Source organism: Apodemus sylvaticus, chromosome 16 (assembly GCF_947179515.1).
Source record: "Apodemus sylvaticus chromosome 16, mApoSyl1.1, whole genome shotgun sequence".
Taxonomy (NCBI): domain Eukaryota; kingdom Metazoa; phylum Chordata; class Mammalia; order Rodentia; family Muridae; genus Apodemus; species Apodemus sylvaticus.
In genome coordinates this window covers 39,966,361-39,987,792 of record NC_067487.1, presented here as the reverse complement: position 1 = coordinate 39,987,792, position 21,432 = coordinate 39,966,361, and the positions used below count along the sequence as shown (strand labels likewise).

Genomic DNA, 21,432 nt, shown 5'->3' with positions numbered 1-21,432 from the left:
GCAGTGACCACTGCATTAATTTCCTGGCCAAGGTGTCTTTTATTTTATGCTTAAGAACAGTATTTACCAAAGAGAGCCTGGTGGGCTGTGAGGGTGCTGACCTGTGAGGGCGCTCACCTGTGAGGGTGCAGGAGGAGGGTGGCTGCAAATCCAGGCCAGTCCAACCCAGCCCAGGGTCAGGAGAGTGTGGCCTCCCAGTCAGCTCTCTGGATATATATCATATTAGTTTTATTCTAGAATGTACATATATATATATAATTGAAATGTAAATACGTTTAGTCACCTTTCCATTCTGTGAAGAGACAGCTTGACCAAGGCAAGTGAGCTATTTAGGCCTCCTATCTTGATGAAAAGCCATGGGCAGAGGCCCCTCTGGGAGGAAGGGGCTGAGTTGACTCTCAGTTCCCCAAATTGTCCTCCCTGAAGGGAGGCATGGCCTGGAGCCTGGAGCTGAAGCAAAGGCCCTGTCTGGCTGCTACTGCCAGCTTTTTCAGCCTGCTTTTTTGGAGAACTCATGACCACCATCCTAGTTTGGCCCTACCCACAATAGGCCTGGCCCTACACCTCAGATCCATGAAATAAGAAACAGTTTGCCTGCAGCCTTTTCTCCTGGATGCGTTTTCCCACTTGATGTTCCCCTTCCTCAATTTCTATTTCAAGTTCCCCCCCTTTCTTTCAATATTTAACCACATTTCATAGTTTAATTATTTCATTTTATGTTTCCTTTGTTTCATTTCACACAGTCATTTCATTGTTTCTGCTCACTTGATATTTATGGGATTCTATTATTATTTTTAATCATTTATTATCCTTGTAATTTATTCATTGTATTATACATATTAATTTTACATTTAATTTTCTATTATTTTGATGTTTATCATATTAGTTTTATTCTAGAATGTACATATCACCCTTTGAAAACTTGTTTTTTTCATGTTTTCTCATGTTATTTTGGTTTATTATTTCTTTTCTGATCATGTCATGTAGGCAGATGCAATGATATGTAATTAAATTTGATGAATGCAATAATGAATCTAAGTAAAGTGAATGTATGAAATAAATTAATATACTGAGATGAGCTGATACAATGGAAATAGTTATATGATAAAAGTTTGATGCCTTTATTTAATAAATGAGACAAATTGAAGTTATACTTGCTAATGAAATCACAGAAAATAAAATGATATTTTTAATAAAATGAAATACAATGAAACACATAAGAGAAGTAATGAATGGCAGTATAATGTATCCACATAAAATATGAGGAAATAACAGAATCGTGATGAACTGTGGTGGATCACTCAGTGTAACAAAATGGGTTGAAATGGAATCAAAAGAAACCAACAAATGCAGTAAAATGGTAGAAGGAAGTGACTTCAAATAATGAAAAAAAATTAAATAATTAGTTCTACTAAATACAATGTAATTAAAATTAAGTGTAATAAACAGAAATAATGACAAGATGATAAAAAGAAATAATGAAATAAAAAGCCTCTGGAGCTAGGCATGGTGGCACACGCCATTAGTCCCAGCGCTGGGGCGGCGGAGGCAGTGAGATCTATGACTCGGGTCAACCTGTACTACACAGGACAGGACGGCATCAATTTGAAACCAGTAAATAAAATAAATCATCTCATTATAATAATTAAAATGCAATGTGACAAAGTGAAATGATGAAACAAACTCTAATAGAAAAAAATGACATTAATGAAATAAAAAATGATATAGTGAAATGATATAAACAATCTAGACAGTATGAAGATCAAGTAAGACACTTAAGGATAAAGTAAAACCATTCTGTGAAATAATGACAGAAAACGGAAATACTGCAATGAAATTTAATTAATGCATTTTAATTTATATTTTATGTTTATATGTATGGGTCTATTAATACATTTGTTGCATGTTTTATATATTTATTATTTCTCTATATATTAATTAACCAAGTAATTAAAATTAATGAAATTAATTTTAAAATGTAGGGGATAAGTAAAACGATGAAATGAAATAATGAAAAGAAGGTAAATAACATGGCGAGCCAATGAGTTAGTGCACTGAAACAAAAAATAAAATAGTTTTGTAAAGCAACATAAGGAAAAGAGGCATTGAAGCAAAACTTAGAGAGCTAATCTAATGAAAGTAACAGACTAAATTATAACAATGGGATGAAATAAAATGATGATTTGAAATACAATAGAAAGTAGAAATAAAATTTAATGAATGTAATTGAGTTTTTGTGGTGAAAAAAGGCTAAAAAATCAAATTCTGCTCAAAGAAAATGAGAAGTAAATTACATGATGATATTATAAAATGAAGTTAAAAATTAAAAATATATATAAAAATAACTACATAAATAAAAATAATACAATAAATTGGTAAAAGACAAATATATAAATAAATAACTGAATCAGAAATGAAAAAGTAAAATAAAAAATAAAATAAAGAAGTAAAAATAAATAAAAACTCAAAAAAGAAATTATTGTGAACAAAAATGAAACAAAAATGAAGAAGATGGAATTAAATTAAATGGAAAAATGAAGTAAAATTCGATGGACACAATTAATTTTCATGTGATGACATACTTACCTATCAATTAAATCAATTAAAGGATGAGATGACAATAAATAAGGTAGTGAAATGAGGAACATTTAGGACATGGTTTTAAAATAGAGAAACAAGTCCAAATGAAATAGAACATCCTGTAATCAAACACAATGTAATTAAGTGAAATGAAAGAAACAATGAGATTAGGAGAAGATGCAAAGTTGGATATTTGAAAATGAGCTGATAGGATGCGAACTGACAATAGGAAGAGATGAAAGCGATGGACTAAAGGACATCCGATGACATGAAATATAGCGAAAACACAAAATAACAACATAAAGTGAGATGGTATCAACGAAATTGGAGGAAAAGGTCGTTGATAAAGCCTCGGAAGGATGAAAGGAAATATAAATTAATACAATGGAACCAAATGTAATGAAAGAAAAGGAAGAAACAAAATAATGAAGAAGGCTAAACAAAATGACGACCAACTGAGACGCCAAATTCAATTCAAGTTAAATGAAACGATTTTTATGACATTATGAAAGGAAATGAAATTCTGGCCTGAAATCTAGTGAATGACTTTTAAAGAAAGAAAGTGGACTGAAGTGTATATGATATAAAAATAAATGAAATAAAATGATGTATTGCAATAAAAACCATAAAGAAATTTAATGAATGAAGTTAAAAGTAATATAATAAAATATTGAAGCTTAATGAATTGAAATAAAGAACTGATGTTGAAATGAGAATGAAAAATCATCAGAGAAGGAGATGGCCAACGTTATAGTCACAGAACATATTTTGGTACTGCAGGGTAAAGAGTATTTGTAGATGAAAACCAATGATGTTTCTTCAAAAACTGATCCTAAGCTCAAGAATTGTTGCAATAGGTAAGGACACAATGAAAATATTATGAGTGTCCCCAAAAGTTTATGGAAGTTAAACTTACCGATGCTGCTGCATGGTTTATCAGGCGAGTGAAGTCCGGTTTCTAGTGCGCGTCAGGCTCCCCAGTGTGAAACTGGGTCTTTACAGGATTTGATGCTGTTGCTGTTTAAACTGCATCATTGTCAGCAGCTTCCATGATAAAGCTCAGTGTCTTACTGGATAGTGGAGCAACTGCCTGCTGGGTGCAGAGCAGCCGGCCTGGTAAACTGGGAAAGGCCATGTGAGTGGGTCCCCTTGTCAGAAGATACCATGAAGTGTGATTTTTGTAGTTCTGACTCCCCACTTCCCTTGCAAGTAGGACCCCCCCTGGTCCCCACCCCACACTCCCAGGGTAGACCCCTGATGCATTGCTGGATCTTACAGAGTGGATGGCTTTCTGCTGTTTTTTTTTTGTTTTGTTTGTTTTGTTTTGTTTTTTTTTTTTGCCAGATGTGTGGTTTGCCCTTTTCTATCTGGTAACAGAGCCTGGTTTCCATTTTTTAAAGAACGATTTAATTTAAACCGTTTTCTTCAGAAAATTTGCTTATCTGCCTCCTCCACAGCCTGTTTGGTGTTTGCAAGCAGGGACAGCCTACTTGGTGAAGCCGGCTCTGCCTCACTGTATCCAAACAGGTAATTTTGAAATGGAAGAAAATAATGAAATGTCTTGTAATCAAATATATGTAATTAAATGAGGTTTTCAAAGTGAAATTAAGTCGTGAATGGATGATGATGTGATTCAATGAGTGACAAAAAGAGTGACATGGGACAATGAAACAGTATGATATTTGGAAATAAAGTAAATCCTCTCATAATAATAACATTTGAAATTTGATAAAAAGTGAAACGATGAAAGAAACTAATATAACACAATGAAACTTAATAAAATAATAAAAGGATATAGTGACATGAGGGGGAAAGACTAAACAGTGTGAAGACAGTGTCATACACTTAAATATAATCAAATTTAAATTTAAATGATTTTATTTCATCATTTAATTTATCTTGTTTGACCATTGTTCTGTTCAACTTCTCTTGGTTTAGGTTTATTATGCTTCCCTGCAGCATCCTGTATTCCCTTTCTTAATTTCCCTTATCACGCTTTCATCCTATATTTTATAACAGTTTCCTTTTATTTCCTGTCACTTTAATACTAAGATTCACATCATCTCTGACCCTCATTATGTCATCACATATCACCATTTTATCACTCCATGCTGTATCAGCTCATTTTGGTATATTTGTTTTCATAGCCACTGCATTTCATTTCACTGTATCTTTCATGTCATTGATTATCTTTCATTGTTCTTAAGTAAATAACATTTCACATGATTAGATGACATTACATTTCATTTCAACTCATCTCATGATTTAAAATCCATTTCACAATAGTTTTTATTTTATTATTTCCTTTCACCATCTCATTATTCTAAATAATTTTATTTCATTCTATCATATTTAATTGAATTAATTGAATTTATTTTCAATTTTAATTTTATCTATTTTCTTTCACTCCATCATTTTTGTCATTTTATTGTTTTTACATTTCATTACATTTCAACCTATTTTCTCTCCTTACCGTCCGTCTTTCATTAGCTTTCGGTTCACAGTTTCATTTCCTTACTTGTCATAAAATCCTCATGTCATATTTAATGTTTCTTATTAGCTCATTTGATCATTCTCTTTAGATTTTTTTGATCAATTCATTTCATCATTTTATTTTTTCATTATAGCTGGTTATGTTACATTTCATTGTATTATATTATGGTGTACATATATATAATGAAGGCTATGTAATTTGTGTGTGCTCATGCTTATTTGGGTAAAAGAGCCAGCCAAATATATAAAAGAAAAAAATGATAATTTGAAAATTTTTCAAAAGTTCACTATGTATTTCTGCTGCCCCATAGGGGTAAATAAAAATGTTCAACCTTTTCATAAGATATCAGCCTTTGCAATGAAGAATTAATTCTTTCAAGTCAATGCCACTTTCAAATAGCGCATCGTTTTCACAAAAAGTCAGCTTTACTATAAAGACACATTCTGTTTTGTAAAAGTACAACCTGTAAAAAAACAAAAAAACCAAATTAAGTTCAATTTAATTTACATTAAGTAAATTAAATTAAATTAAAAAAATTTTCATAACTTGTAGTTTTTTAAGCAAAGATTCCATCCTGTTGATAAAAGTTCACAGTGTGAACAAGAAGTGGGTCATTTAAAAATTGCATACAGAGTCATTCTTTCAAATAACAGGACAATTTTAAATAAAAAGGTATCGTTTCCATAAGAGTCAATAGTTTTAATAAAAAGTCAACCCTTTCAATGAAATTCTAACCCATAAATAAAAAGTTGAACATTTACGAAAAAGCTGTTAGGATAGTCCAAATTTTAAATAAAAGTCGGCCCTTTCCATTTTTTAATTAGAGGCCAACCTTTGAATAAAAGTTTAATTTTCATGAATTTTGGTCACTTTATTTTTTATTTTTTATTTTTTCATCACTTTATTTTTTAGAGGAGAAGTCGGTCCTCTAAATATAAAGTCCACTCTTTGAAGAAAAGCAGTTTCTAGGCACTTGGCAGATTAGGACTCAAAAGCTTAACAAATTCTTCAGTGTCAGTCTGGCAAACAAACTTCTCTAAGCCTCTGAAGGGTCTGATCATTTTTTTAGACCAAGCCCCCTGTGTTTTCACGGAAATGCGGCTATCTTGGTAGAAATAAATTGCTTTCTATATTGTAAAAGAGAGAAGAAAAAAAAAAAAGAAAAGAAAAACGAAAAGAAAAAACCCAAACAGTAAAAACCATTACACAAGGGCAGAAACCACACAAAAAAGTATGACTTCTGATCGTATTGTGGTATTGAAGGGTTAATAGTTTAGTCAAAAATTAGTCCATTACTCCAAAAGATAAGCATAGAAGAAAAAGTTTAGCTATGTCACTTAAAGTTTATTAAAGTTAAGGCTAACAACAGCTGAGATCGGGTTATGGACACACACTGAATGGCAAAATGGATGCTTTATCAGGAGAGTTACTTATTTTCTACTTGGGATCAGGCTTCACAGAGATTTGATGCTGTTGCTGTTCAAATCGACTCGCAGCCAGCAGCTGCCCTTTTTATGCTCAGTCTAGTCTTACAGACCTAAGCAAAGAGCACTGCAGGGAGTCGAGCCGCCCTGCTTGGTGAACCGGGAAGGACGTGCTGAATCTGGCCTGCCAGGTTGTCACTGCCTCCGGGACCAGTTGCAGCCTCGAACCCGACTCAAAGGCTCAAACTACCTGGATTTTGCTGCACCTTAGATGATCTCCGAGCCCGCCGCTCACTCCTTTCAGTGTCCTACCCTAAGGATGACGGCAGTCTGGAGGTCAAGTTCACCGGCAGGAGATGTGCAGCTCCGGGGATGCAAAGACGCCGCGGCGGTTCTGATCCTGGGGTTCTGGGACGAGAAGGCAGCAGAGTCAGGATTTCTCTCTGCGAAAGGCCGCAGGTGGCTCTTGGGCTGTGCCTGAGAGTTGTTGAGGGTTTTATTTTATTTTTTTTCCCAGCCTAGTGGATACACTCCCCCTTTGCTGAAGGCAAGACTGGGGACAGAGGGCGAGGGACTTGGCCACAAAATTCAAGTCGTCTGCTCCAGCGCGAGCCTGGCTCCGCGGGGCAGGGAACTCAGTGCTTTCTGCAGCAGTCCCCCTAGAACAGCCTGCCTTAAATCGGATCCTTCTAGGTGCTCCTGGATCGGCTCAGCATGGTCCGGCTTCGGTTTGCTTTTTTGGCTTTTTGAATGAGGTGTTCACCTTTTCTTTTGGCCGCAACGTTGGTTTCTGTTTTCAAGAACGAAGTGATTTTAAAAGATTTCTTCTCGCCCTTGTCATCCCCTTCCCTTCCCTTCCTGGGTTTGGCGAATACTGGCACAGCAAGCTCCACGCCCGACTGGGACCGGGTAGACTACAAAAGACCCCCCCCCAAACAAAACAAAACAAACAAACAAACAAAAGAGCTGGGAACCCACTGCCTGAGGCAGACTCTGCCTCCTGCTATCCAAGTTTTAAGCAACCTATTGTATTAACATTGTAAGACTGAAACACTGTCACAAAGAAAGTGCAAGACTCCAATATAAATCCAGGTAGCTACATTAAGTCCTCCTCCTGTGAATGAGTTGTTTGGAGCCAAATGTCTGGTTTGTGCACGCGATGGAGGCTTCAGGTGCTAAGGAGGATCAGAGACTGGGGACTGGGCCCCAGCTTCATGATGTACTGACTTGGGAAAAACTGCTGTCTTGCTTCCTGCCCTCGGGAGAGTCTTCATGAGGTGGTAACTGATCATCTCTGAGGGAAATGCTTCTCAGGTTGGCTGTGGGGGCTGGGCAGGCTCTCCAGGCAGATAGGCTTGTCTGGGGAAGACAGACAATAGAGCCTTGGTCCTATAGTAGTGTGCCTCAGATGTGCCTTGCAGGTTCACCACTACAGCAACCCTGGAACACTCCCCAAACCCTGACGAATGGGGCGCCTAGATCAGCGTAGGTAACTGCCTCCTTCCATCTGCCAGCTGCCCTTCAGTGGTTGGAGCCAGGAGAACAGCACTACTGCTCCACACAAGCATGCTTCCTTATCTGCTGCCTTCACTGAAAGGAAAACTGCACTGGCAACTGTCTTGTGATCTTGGCCTAGGTTTCCATTATTTTACTCTTTAAGATGTTATTTACAGAGGCGATCTGGGTGAGGTGGGGCAGACCTGTAATCCCAGCGCTCTACCTGCTTAGTTAAGGGAGGTCGCTGCAAATTCCAGGCCAGTCACTTCAGCCCACCCACAGTCACCTAGTCAGACTCTTTGTCAGCTTTCTTAAACATTAGGATAGCAAAACATCCAGGAGAGTCACATTATTCCAAAAGGAAACAATACAGGAACTGCTACTGATGGGTTTGTTCCAGGGTTTCAGCACCAATGAAGAGTCATAAAAGGAGAGAGAGAGGGGTTTAGGGAATGTGGCAGGGCAGTGTGGGGAAGGGGGTGCCCAGGCAGGCCCATGCCCAGGCACCTCTTCCCCCTGAGGGACCAGACACACATACAGACATGGTATAGAATAGAGTTTATTCAGGGCAGAGTATGGGTGTTGGGGTTTTGTCTAAGCTCCACCCCACACCTACCTGGCAATAGCCAGGTATGCCCCGCCCCAGAGATCTGGCCCACTATAAGAGGGGCTACTTGCTCCTCCTCTCCCCTTTTTGCTCTCCTGCTCTCCCACACTCTCTCACCTCTCTGCCCCTGGGGTCTTCCCCCCTCCACGTGGTCATGGCCGGCCTCCACTCCACTCTCTCTATTCTCTCTCTCTCTCTCTCTCTCTCTCCCTCTCTCTCTCTCTCTTTCTCTCTCTCTCCCTCTCTCTCTACCTCTCTCTACCACTAACTCCCATCCCCTACTCTGAATAAACTCTATTCTATACCATGTCTGTGTGTGTGTGTGGTCCCTCAGGGGCAGAGGTGCCCAGGCAAGGGCCCGCCTGGACACCTTCCCCCACACCTCCTAGCCACACTCACCTAACCCCCTATACTCCCCCCTTTAAGCCCTTTCATCCTTTCAATGGGAGTTAGAGAGGCAGAGAGAGAGAGAGAGAGAGAGAGAGAGAGAGAGAGAGAGAGGAGAAGAGAGAGAGAAGAGAGAGAGAGTAGAGAGTAGAGAAGTGGAGGCCAGCCATGACCACGTGGAGGGGGGGAGGGGAGGAGAGCCCAAGAGGGGCAGAGAGGTGAGAGTGCCAAGAGGCTAGAGCGATGAGAGAGAGAGAAGGGGCAAGTAGCCAGGTCTATGGGGCAGGGCATACCTGGCTATTGCCAGGTAAGTGTGGGGTGGAGCTTAGACAGAATACTAACAGCTACCACACCTGATTTCTGGGAGTCTCATAGAGCCATAGTAGTAGAAACAGGCCCCAGGATGCTGACAGTCAGACAGTTGGCTAGATGGATCAGACCTGAGCTTCTATAAGACAAACCCGGGCCAGAAGCAACACCTGAGTTTTTACCAAGATGCAGAAAATAAACTTTTAAGAAGTGACCGTACCTTGAACAAACTGTCCTTGGAAAACTGGATGGCTACTATGATGTATTTATAAAAAGATAAAGAGAGAAGGGGTATGTTTGGTGGAGGTGTGGTGAGGTGTGGAGGAAGGGGGTGCCTCCATGGGCCATTGCTGGGGCATCCCTTCCCCTGAGGGACCAGTCACATGACTTCACATGGCATCATATAGAATAGAGTTTATTCAGGGCATGGGGAGTGAGTCAAGACGGTAGTAGGATAGTAGAGGCAGAGAAAGGGGGAGAGAGAGAGACAGAGACAGAGAGGGAGAAGGTCGGGGAGCGAGGGAGTGAGAGACAGACAGAAAAGGAGGAGGGGGAAGGAGGAAGGGAGACAGAGGGGGAGGGAGACAGGAAGGAAGACACACACACACACAGAGACAGAGAGAGATAGAGACAGAGAGAGACACACAGAGAGAGAAGTAGAGGAGTAGAGATAGAGGGAGGCAGGGAATGAGGAAGGAACAGGATGGCAAGCCAACAGCAAGAGGAGGGGCTAGCAGCCCCTTTTAAAGTGAGTAGGGACCTGGCTGTTGCCAGGTAACTGTGGGGTGGAGCTTAGAGCGAATGCTAACACACTAGAAGAACTCCTTTCTCTGTCACCCTCTATGGACACCTGTTCACAGGAATCCATTCTTCCTGTGATACCCGAAGTTCCAAAAGCTGACAGACAAAACAAACAAAACATCAACCCCTCCAAATGACAATAACAACAAAACCAAAGCAACAACAACAACCAACCTCCCCAACCAACCAACCAAACAAAATCTCATAGCCAAGCACTTCCTGAAGGAAATAATTTCATCAGCTAGGAAGTGGAGCATCATGAAACTGAAAACCTTAGACCCTGCAGCAAAGGGAATGCTCAAATGCTGCAGTGGGAGAAACTTGCCCATCACGATAGATAGCTTCTCATCTGGCAGAGGATTCCTTTCCAAAAGACACTAAGAACCCAGGGTTTTAAAGAAGAGAGAGAAGAAAACACCAACACTGAACCAACAACATGCCTGACAGTGAACAAGTCTGTTCTCAGAGGCTGAAGTGTAAATGCTGATCTGTTTGGGGGAGGTGTTCATCCTCTGGTCAGCTGAGGAAGGCCCTAACTCTTCTCTGAGATTCCTTCTCATCCCGGCCAGAATGGCAATGGTGGTCCTCAAGAGAGCAAAGGAGAGCCAGTGCTGGAGAGGCTGTGAGGAGGGGCCAGAGGGAAGAGGGAACTCTTGCAGACTGTTGATGGGGAAGTAAACCACTCTGGCCTCTGTGAAGGATAAGATGGAGGATCCCAAAAAACAAACAAAGAAAACCCCCAAACCCTCAACAACATAGCCTTTCATGGATCCCAGCCTTACCTGTTCTTGGTGTTTACCTCAGAGACTGCAAGTCAACATGCCCTAGAGACACTTGCACATCAGTGTTCCTTATAGCCCTGTCAACAGCAGTTGAGTGAGGAAACCAACCGAGATATTCCTCCCACCTGGATCAGAAATTCTTTATCTCTTACCCTTCAAACACTGACATTTTTACCTGAAGAAAGCTGAGACAAGATAACAGATGATGGGGACAGCGTCTCTGGGTTCTTGTATTCTCAAAGGAAGAAGCATTGCTTTTTCATGGGCCGTGTTCCTCCCTGTTTTGAGCCAGGGGACACGGGTTGATGCCACCGTTTCTGGAGTTGATTTTGTTTTGGCAATGGCCACAGTTCTGGCTGAAGGACCCCTGCCTGGTGTGACTAGGGAACCAGAGCCTGGAGTTTCTTTGCACAATTTCACTTGAGGATTCCCGGAGCCAGACACTTCCAGGATCTCTAGTGCAGGCAGAGTTTCTCTGGTAGCTGCTGGCTTGGTGGGCACATTTCTCTTTGGGAACCACACAAAAGAAGGGACCCAAACCAACTGTCTAACTTGCACTTTCGGTGCAGCCAGGGTGAAGGCACTCTGGCCAGCCAGACATGACAAACAGGGCCTCTGCCAGGCCTTGCCCCTTTCCCTCTTTCCCTCTGCCTTGCTAAAAACTTTTCGATTAGATTCGCAAAGCTAGCTATCAATGTATTCCCTTATTTGGCCATTGCTTCCTCTTGAGGCTGACTACCAAGATTCAGCTATCAAAGTATTGATGCCCACCAACCAAAAGCTCCTTCGGGCTCACCTAATTCATATGCCCAACTAAAGTTAAACACTTCATCCTAACATAGGGTTGCCCCCTTTCTCTTTAAAATCTGCTATTTTCCTGTTGGTCACTTCTGTCTCCCCTCTCTCCAGAGGCAGTCCTTTGTCACCTCTGTCCCCTGAATACATACCTTGTTCCCTTCTCTCTTGTCCCTTTCCCCTTCTCCTTTATCCTCTATGTTCTATCTTTGTCACTTATTCAGTCACGATAGAAGTCAGAAGAACTGCTTGCTATAGTTACCCACAGTAAGCTTGGACCTGATCCAATGGCCCAACAGCACTTCCTACACCTGTGTATACGTGTTTATGGTATTTGCCTTTATAAGCTATCTCTGGATGGACCCCAACATAAGAGAGATACCTGCATCTATTTAGAATAAGATTTCCATTTTAATTAGGGGTCAAGTAAAATTTAAGTTCCTAAGACCTCCCTGGGAACTGACATCCTACTTGGCAGAAAGAGATATGTACTGTATGTAACTGAAATCCTGGTTGGCAAGTTAAGACATGAATGTGAGACAGGTGCCATCTTGGTTGACAAATTAAGACGTGAATGTTGGAGAAGGCAGTCCCCTGCTGCAGTTGAATACTGCAGCCAATGACAACAGGATAAATGTCCAACAAAGACATACATCTAAGGAAATCCCCCATCCCTAAATCCTGATCGGTGAAATAACTTGGCACAGATGTTCATAAATCTCAGACTTATAAAGCCTCATAGGACCTTAACTTGGGGTCATAGTTCAGCTCTTGAGCCTGGAATGTGGCCCTGATTGATGAGTCTTGGGGTATGGTGATCAATAAACCATTCCTATTTTACCGAGATTAATGTTCGGGTGGTTCATGTGGTGATTCTCAGACACCAACAATTAAATAACTGGTAACTTCTGAATCAGAAGGTCCCTCAGCATTACATTGGTGAAGCCAAGGTGATGGAGCAGTCCTGTCCCTGTTTCATGAAAAAACAAACAAACAAACAAACAAACAAACAACCCAGCAGATTCTGCTGAGCAGGCACTGCCAAATCCACACATCTTGTCCTGAATTTATGATATTTCAAGTTCTGGCTACTTTGTTTCTGCACAAATCCAAGTCACTGTTTTGAGAAAGGTTGGTCTATTGAGTGGGAACCATACTCCCTTCCCTGTGTATTTGAGAGCTGGGACTGCCAGCTCAGATTGAATTGTGCCATGAAGAAGGACACAGAGATCTTCCAGAGTGAAAGTGGGAGGGAGCCACACGTGTCCCCAGGAGATGTGGACAACAACAAAGATATGGAGGAGCCAGACCAACCCTCGCCAAGCTTGCTGAAGGAGAAAGGGCTGGAACTTGAGACCTGTGATGGTGGAGACTGCCCTGACCAGGATCCTGCTTCTGACAGTCCCAGGAACCTAGGATGCTGGGCGTGGCTTCAAAGGGCTTTGGGCCAGAAGAAGAAGTGCAAAAGCTGCCCAGAACTCTGTTTGGAGCCCAGGAACGCCCAGGCCTGCTAAGAACGCCTTAAAGGGATCCTCTGTCAGCTTCTCTATTACAGAAATGCCCCTGCCTCTCACATGCAAAGGTAGTTTTGTCATCTATATTTACTTCTTTCAGCTTTCTTAAAAGTATTAAACACCTGGAAATTTGTATATCATATTCATTCCTAGGATGGTCAAGTTATGGAATCCAACACAACTCAAACACCAGGACAATGCATGTGACAAAAAGTTATTGAAATAAAGCCACTACTGCTTGATCAGAGCAGATAACAGACTTGGGAGCTGAACTGTGACTCTGCTCCCACACCCAGTGCGGGTGTTACAGAGCTTTTTAAGCTTGTAAACCACAAACGTCAGTGCCAGGTTACAGTTACATTTTCCCACCAATCAAGATTTAGGGTTAGGGCCTTATGTGGTTGAGCTGTGCCAACTGATATAGAATGTAGGTTTTATAGTCCAACCAATCAAATCCATTTGTTCTTTTTGTGGTTAGGAACAGTTACTATGTTTTACGGAAGAAAAGATGAGTATCAGAAGCTAGTCAGCTACTGAGAAGTCTCCAGCTGCCTTAGGATCAGGGAACTTGAATTTAGTTTCACTCTATGATTAAAATGGAGTCCGAAAACAAAATGGCAGTACTTGGGACAAGTTTCTTTTGCTTGTTCCCATCAGCCCTAGGGAAAAGATGAGGGGTGGAGTGGACATATTGGTCATAGGGCTAATTGTGGTTTTCTCTCTTCAGAAGGAGTCCTCATGGGGACCTTGGTGGGCATTCTGATGCTCACGTGTGCTGGGACATAGATTGTACATGAGCAGCAACTTTGAGAATTTGGGAACACTCTTTTTGGATCAACGTGAACTTCTATTGAGGTACCCAGACCCTTCTTTTCAGATCAATCTAGGGGCTCCCCTCCCATTTCCATCTTTCCTTGCTTCCTCCAGTTTGGATTTACCAGGCAGAACAAAGGCCTTGTGCATGCCCGGCAAGATCATTAATGCCATACTAAGTCCCCAGCCCTCTAAATTCAAATGTAGCCTCTGTCCAGGGGAACCCTCCCTTTCTACCTCCTTCAGGTGCATACAATATGCTGAGGGTATCTTTTATGTTTTGGTTTGAGACAGATTTCTGTGCAGCCCCCATTATTCTGGAGCTCTATGTAGATAGCTTAGGCTAGTCTTGGCTTCAGATTTGTTTTTCTTTACCTCCTTAGAGTAGGGGTTTCAAGTACGAACGGGCATACCTCGCTGAGGGAATCTTTTTATTTTTTTTAGCAGTTTCCAGATCCCAAACATGTGCTATACAACTTACCTTACCTGGGGTGGTTCAACAACCAGTGGGGTGGATGATCATGGTAGTGCTGGCCCAGACACTGAAAACCCAGCCACCTGGCTTCGAGAGTGTGGCCTTTATGCAATTCGAATCTTGGAAGAGCTTTGTATTTTCCAATCCTTACTTCAACTCTTGGTCTTCCACTAAGTCTAGCCTCTGCAGGACATGGATCTGAGCTACACATGTCCACTCAGGCAGGTAGATCCCTGTGAGTTCCAGGCCTCCTGATTAACACGGTGAGTTCTGGGACAGACTGGAGTATTTAGTGAGATAAAGGAATAAGGAAGGAAAGAAGAAAAGAAGGACAGAAGGAAAGAAGGAACCTGAATGACAGGTCTCACTCTAGTGTGAAGAGGATCCTATGTAGGCAGGGATAGATGGAGGGAGGGAGAAAACGAGGAGTGATGGATCAATTGGAATGACAGGCTTTGCTGCGTTTGTGGAGAATAAAAGGAAGCAGCTGTGTAAAACAGTGCTCAGGAACCGGGAGAGTCAGCTGTGATCTTTCTCGTGGGATTTCACCTGCTCAGGACAATGCCTGGGAAGTTAGTAGCTCTCACTCTGCAGCCCACCCTTTCCCTCCAGTGCCAACTGTGTTCTCTACACCATGCTGAGGATGTGGGTGCTAGTGCTCAAGCATGGTCTACACCTGCTGTGATTCCAAGATAGTGTTTTTGTATTTTGTTGGACTGTGTGTCGTAGTTTCACCTTTTCAGTATTCCCAGGAATTTTATTTGATCTTTTATGCCCATATGATCTAATCTGTGAGGTAGATCATGTACCAGGCTAGAGAATGATCACACTGATGTCAGTATGAAGAGGACACTTAAGTATCATTGTTTACAGTCTTTAGGTTTGCTCTCTGAACTTCAATTTTCAGGAGATCATGTAGGAAATAAACACTGTAAAGAAATACTGTCCAATATCCTTTTTGTTTGGATTTTTAACATTTTCCTTAGTTCACATCATCTGAACCTATGCACAGAGGTGGGAAGACTCAGATAATATATCCAGAATTCACTAAGAGAATGACAGCTTTCTATGATTTCTTCTGTAAAGAACAGATCTGGGAGCAGAGTTCTACAACTCTTCATCAACAGTAAAAATAATACAAGAAATTCTTGAAGAACTTCTGTTTCAAATACAAATTTGACAAAAAAAACAAAAACAAAAACAAAAACAAAAAACAACCCAATAATTTGGCAGCAAAGTTTAATGGGAATTAATTTGAAACTCACAGTTCAGTGCTCTTTAAATAAGACTTGATTAGTCTGTAGACATTGCAATATTTCACTCAGATGAAATTTAAGCATGTAGAATCTTTTTAGTTTGAATTCCATGGACATGAAATACATAATAAATAAATCTGAGCTACTTTTCATTGCTTTGTAACTGTGGATACCCGACCTGTAAGAATGTTGTGTTAGAGTCACATTGAAGTTGTTTGACTTAGATATTGCTTGAGTATCTTCAGGTCAGAAGGACAGCCACCCTAGTGACCAGGACTGATTGGGTGGATCCAGGACAATTAATCTCAGGACTCTTCCAGCCATGAGCCATGGCCATGCTAAGACAGGCCCTGCTACATTGTCCTTGTGGAATTCTGGTAGGACTGTGGGGACAAAGAGAAGGTCTCAAGGGGAGTAAAAGCTGGATTCCCTGCCTGCTCCCCCTTGATCCCTAGGTGAACTTTAAACACATCTTGAGAAGAATTGAACACAAACATCCTAATTTAAATAGGTTCCTTGGGCACAAGGAGTCAAAGGACTAGTTCACAGACTGGTCTCCTAGATCTCTCAGGGAACGGAGTCTGGATTTGGGTGCTAATTCCACCAAAGGAGAATGAAAACCATTATATAAATTAAACAAGCTTTACTTTCTATCATATAGGGCAATCCTCCTAAATCAGGGTTTGAAAAAAAATAGCATTGAACATAGGGGAAAGTGAAGTTGATATTGCTCCCCAAAACTGCATGGCCGGGGGTAGGTTCCAAGGGTTTTGGTTACATAGGAACTTGGTAGAACGTCTCAAAATTATCTGACAGAACATCTTATCTAATCAGGGCTGAGGGCAACATTTGGGACAAGAACAAGTCAAATTACAGAAAATGAGTCAAGACAGTCAAATAGGAACAAGCTTATTTTGACCTTATGACAAACTTGAAGATGGAGTCTTGCTGGTCCATCATAGGGGAAGGTTATTTAACTTGGAATGCCCATTCTTCCTACCCTGTTTGTAAGTAAAGTCATCATTGTGTGTTCTTTAAGACATTGACGTACATTGTACTCTTGCATGAAAATGGCTGTATGTTTTCCAGTTTAATACAATTTTGGTTAAACAAAAATAAAGTGGAAATCAGGAGATTCCGGTGATCATAAGCCAGTCTCACATCAGCATGTTCAGTTTTCTCTTCTAACTCAGGACTGCAGGAAGAGGATCCCCACTCAGTACTAGACTCAAAATTAAGACTCCTATTGGACTAGCCGGGCGGTGGTGGCACACGCCTTTAATCCCAGCACTTGGGAGGCAGAGGCAGAGGCAGGTGGATTTCTGAGTTTGAGGCAAGCCTGGTCTACAGAGTGAGTCCCAGGACAGCCAGGACTATATAGAGAAACCCTGTCTCAAACAAACAAACAAACAAACAAACAAACAAACAAACAGACTCCTACTGGAAACAACTCAAGAATAGAGAGTAAAATGGGCAAGAAGCGTTACCTACTAGGCAGGAACTTTTATGGGCAAGCAGCCGTGCTTGCAGGGAAGCAAGCTGCTGCCCCTTGAATGACTGGTTATGGCCTTTGCCCATACAGACTTAAAGATGCTAAACAAGAAGGAAGGGTCAAGCAAGGATGCTTGAATCTCACTTAGAAGGGGGAGTAAAATAATTACAGGAAGCAGATGGAGGGAGGGAACTGGGTGGGAGAAGGGATGGGGAGAGGACTGGGAGGTTGAGGGTCAGGTGTGGAAGGGACAGGAGAGATTGATAGATGACGTGAGAATGAATGTGAATCTGCAACTGGTTTGGGGTGGGGGGGTGGGAGGCATCATGAGGATGTGCCAGAGACCTGGGTGGGGGACATAACAGAGACCCACGGGAGGTACCCAAGAATTAATGGGGATGATCTTAGCTGTGACAGCATTAATGATATGGAACTCAAAGAGGCCACCTCCTGTAGCCAGGCTGGAACCTCAGTGGAGTGATAAGGACACCAAGTCACCCACAGAACTTTCAACCCAAAATTTATCCTGCTTACAAGAAATTCAGGCCGGGCATTGGTGGCACATGCCTTTAATACCAGCATATGGGAGGCAAAGGCAAGTCGATTTCTGCGTTTGAGGCCAGCCTGGTCTACAGAGTGAGTTCCAGGACAGCCAGGGCTATACAGAGAAACCCTGTCTCAAAAGAAAAACAAACCAAACAAACAAAACGAAACAACAAGAAGAACAGCAACAAAAGAAATTCAGGGACAGGGGATGGAACTGACTGAGGGAATGGCCAAGCAAAACTGGTTCACCTAGAGCCTCGTCCTATAGGTAGGTACCAATCCCCGACACTATTGCTGATACTCTTTTGCTTGCAGACAGGAATCTAGCATGGCTGTATTCTGAGAGGCTCCACACAGCAGCTGACTCAGAGGGATGCAGATACCCACCACCAAACAGAGGATGGACCTTGGGGACTTGTATGGAAGGGCTGGGGAAAGGATTGAGGGCCCTGAAGGGGATAGGAACCCCACAGGAAGACCAACAGTCAACTGGCTGGGACCCTTGGGACTCTCAGAGACTGACCCACGAATCAAATAGCATACCTGGACTGGACTTATGGCCTCCTGCACATATGTAGCAGATATGAAGCTCTGTCTTCATGTGGGTCCCAAATAACTGGAGTGGGGGCTTGAGAAATTGAACCACCATCTACTTTCTTTCTTCCTGTTCACAGACCTCTGACTCAGGCTCTTGTTCTACTGCCATAGTAAAGCACTTGGTTGCCAACACAGGACAGGGCTTAGTTCTAAGAACTTTGGCTGGTGGTCCAGTGTGGCAGCCATCCCAACACGGCCAAGCTACACTTCTTACCTGGCTACATACAGAAATAGTAGTTTTGGCCCTTCTTAGATTCTTAGGATCTTCTGACTACATATTGTGGAAAAGCCTTCATGTACTAAGACCCATTTGTCAAAATATTTATTTGAAAATGTATTTACCTATTATTTCTCTTTGGGGAAACCTTAAATGTTTGTTTTAGGTGTTGATGAAGGTAAACTACAGTAAGTAAAAGTTGATAATACTGATAGGTTTTTCTTAAATATGGAGACTTAAAATATACTAAAGATCTAGTGTTATTTCAGAAGAAAGGGTTGAACGATTATGGGAACCAAAAGAGGAGGAATTTTGCTGAGAGACTATGTTTTCTAGAACTGTAAAAGAAGGTACATTCAGGGAGTCTCCCAACATGACTGCCTAAATATGACCTTAATAAGATCATATTTGGCTCCACTAGTTATGCTAAATGGACAGGGAGAGCTCATGAGGCCTCACTCTTGATAAAACACCACAGGAAACCAAGGAATGCTGAGAATGGGAGACATAGTCTTTCTCAGGGGAATCACATCAATTGGTTATCTAATAATAAATAGCCCTGAAAACACTTATACTGTAAGACCCCCCAAAAAACCGAGGTGTCCCAGCACCCCATGCCCCGGAAGGTGACACCCAAATCACTTGCAAGAAACGGTCTAGATGAAACAACATGAGGATTTCTTTATTCTCGAATTCTGGGTTCCACAGCCGTATACCATGCAGGGCTAGAGGACTGTGGACCACGAGTGCCAAATTGCGACAGCTTTTATAAATTTACGACAAAGCCTGCGAATCACAAACCAATCATTTCTTAGCATGATGAGCCCGCGAAATGTGAGCCAATCGATTTGTATCACTCCATAGTTTTAAGGCCAATCAGTTTAAATTATCGGAACCCGCGCTCAGTGGACCAATTAGTTTCCTATTTTCTTGAATGTCTATAGCTGCGTGAACTCCTGCATAGGGGCAATGGTGTAAGTTTACAGAAGCAAGATAAGTTTAGCCCATTTCCAGTTACCTTGTGGGGCCAGGATCACCTATTCAAGGCCTTTCTACTAGCTCTAAACAAAGGGCAGGTTCTGGAATGTGACCTTTTACCTAGTTTCTAACAAAGCAAGATAGCATTTTAAACTTCTAACTTCTTGGGGTCATTAGAGTTAGGCTGTATTATTTTTTATCCTTTTAATACAATATATATTATAAGGACTAAGCAGATGTATTTATATTTTTATGAGCATGTGTTTATACACACATGCACATATATATAGCAACAATAAAACAAAAAGAGGCTATGAATTTGAAAGTAAGCAAGAGGTTGGAGGGAGGAAAAGAAAGTTAAAAATCAGTTAATTTTATTATAATCTAAACAAAATAATTACAATTAAAGTATATATATATATTCTTTATAAAATTTTCCTTTGTCATATACATGAACTATATTTCCTTGAGGAATAGTGTCAAGTTTAGCTTATTTATGACCTTCCACCAACAGGTGTAGTTGTTAGCTAGATTTATATAGATAAACTTATCAAAGTTTCAAAATAATATCTGCCTCATGATAGCTGCTTCCTATAGTTTGACTGAATTCAATGACATAATGACATTTTAGTGACCGTGGATGTAGTTCAGGGGTGGAGCATTTTCCTGCCTTAGGTCGGTCCTCAGCACTGCAAGAGAAAACAGAGAAAGTAAGAGTCTGTATCGTAGCTGGATATTTTAGTTTTTATGTTTAGGTCTTTATCTGTGGTATATATTTATGTTGCATATGAAGTAGCCATGTAAAATCCTATCTCCATGTGAGAATAACATTGCCATAGCACCATTTTGGCTTATTCACATGAAATGCTTTATCATATGCAAAACATACATATATACTTGCAACTGTTTTCATCTGTGTTTCTCCAATTCACTGTTATTCTCAAGAGACGTGGCGTATGAAGCCTGAGGAGAGGGGAATGGATTGGCGATGACTGTATTTGTTTCTGTCCCATGGTGGAGACTCCTAAGACCTCACATGCCATTTCTGATGCAGTTTGCCTACCTCTCCCTCCATGATCAGAGTGTGGACTGCAGGGCAGAGGGACCACTGCCAACTTCCTGACAAATGCCTGGTGTGTTAATAGAACCCAACATGTGTGTGAGAGAACAGAACAGTGGTCACAATGACAAAGGAAGAGACTCATCATCCAAAGTCCACTGTGGTGTGTGTGGGGTTGTGAGTTGTTGGGTCCTCTCCCACTGTGTCTCCAGCCATGGCCTTTGTGCTGAGTACAAACTCCTCCCCTCCCCGTCCTGACTCAGCTCTCAGGCTCCAGCCGACCCTGCAGTGGAGGTCCTGAGTCTGTCTCCAGCCCTAGGGTCCCCATGTCTATTTAGTCCTGCTTCCTCTTTGCTCACCACAGCTCGAACTTCCTGTCTTTGTTCACCCACACTGGCTCTGTAACAGAAAGAGCTGGGGGTTTCCTGCTCACTGCAACAAACAACAGTTTGAAGTCATTACTCGAATATCACAGTATCTCTGTCACAGCAAGGTCCAAGTGCTTTAGAGGGACATGGATGTTGAGCACTGAACCTGAGGCATCTTCAAGAGCCGAGGCTCCTTAACCATTGAACTACCTGCCCATCTCACTATCATTTCTTTTTATTTTATTTTTTATTTTTTTATTGGATATTTTCTTTATTTACATTTCAAATGTTATCCATTTTCCCATCCTTCCACCTCTTGGAAGCCCCCTATCCTATCTTCCCCCCCCCCCCCCCCGCTTCTATGAGGGTGTTCCTCCATCCACTCCACTCCCTACCTGCCCTCCCTCGATGCCCCTACACTGGGGCGACTATTGAGCCTT

At 41.5% G+C, this 21,432-nt stretch overlaps 2 long non-coding RNA genes across 2 annotated transcripts; one reads left to right on the top strand and one right to left on the bottom strand.

The window, feature by feature from the left end:
- Positions 1-121: 121 nt before the first annotated feature.
- On the bottom strand, positions 122-8,089 carry LOC127666900 (uncharacterized). The gene is made up of 3 exons (XR_007973738.1): positions 6,749-8,089; positions 3,497-5,537; positions 122-206 (listed from the first exon to the last, which is right to left on the bottom strand). It is a non-coding gene; the product is annotated as an uncharacterized LOC127666900 (long non-coding RNA).
- LOC127666901 (uncharacterized) lies at positions 4,009-19,794 on the top strand. Its single transcript, XR_007973739.1, has 3 exons — positions 4,009-4,107; positions 13,918-14,045; positions 18,088-19,794. It is a non-coding gene; the product is annotated as an uncharacterized LOC127666901 (long non-coding RNA).
- The last annotated feature ends 1,638 nt before the right edge of the window (positions 19,795-21,432 follow it).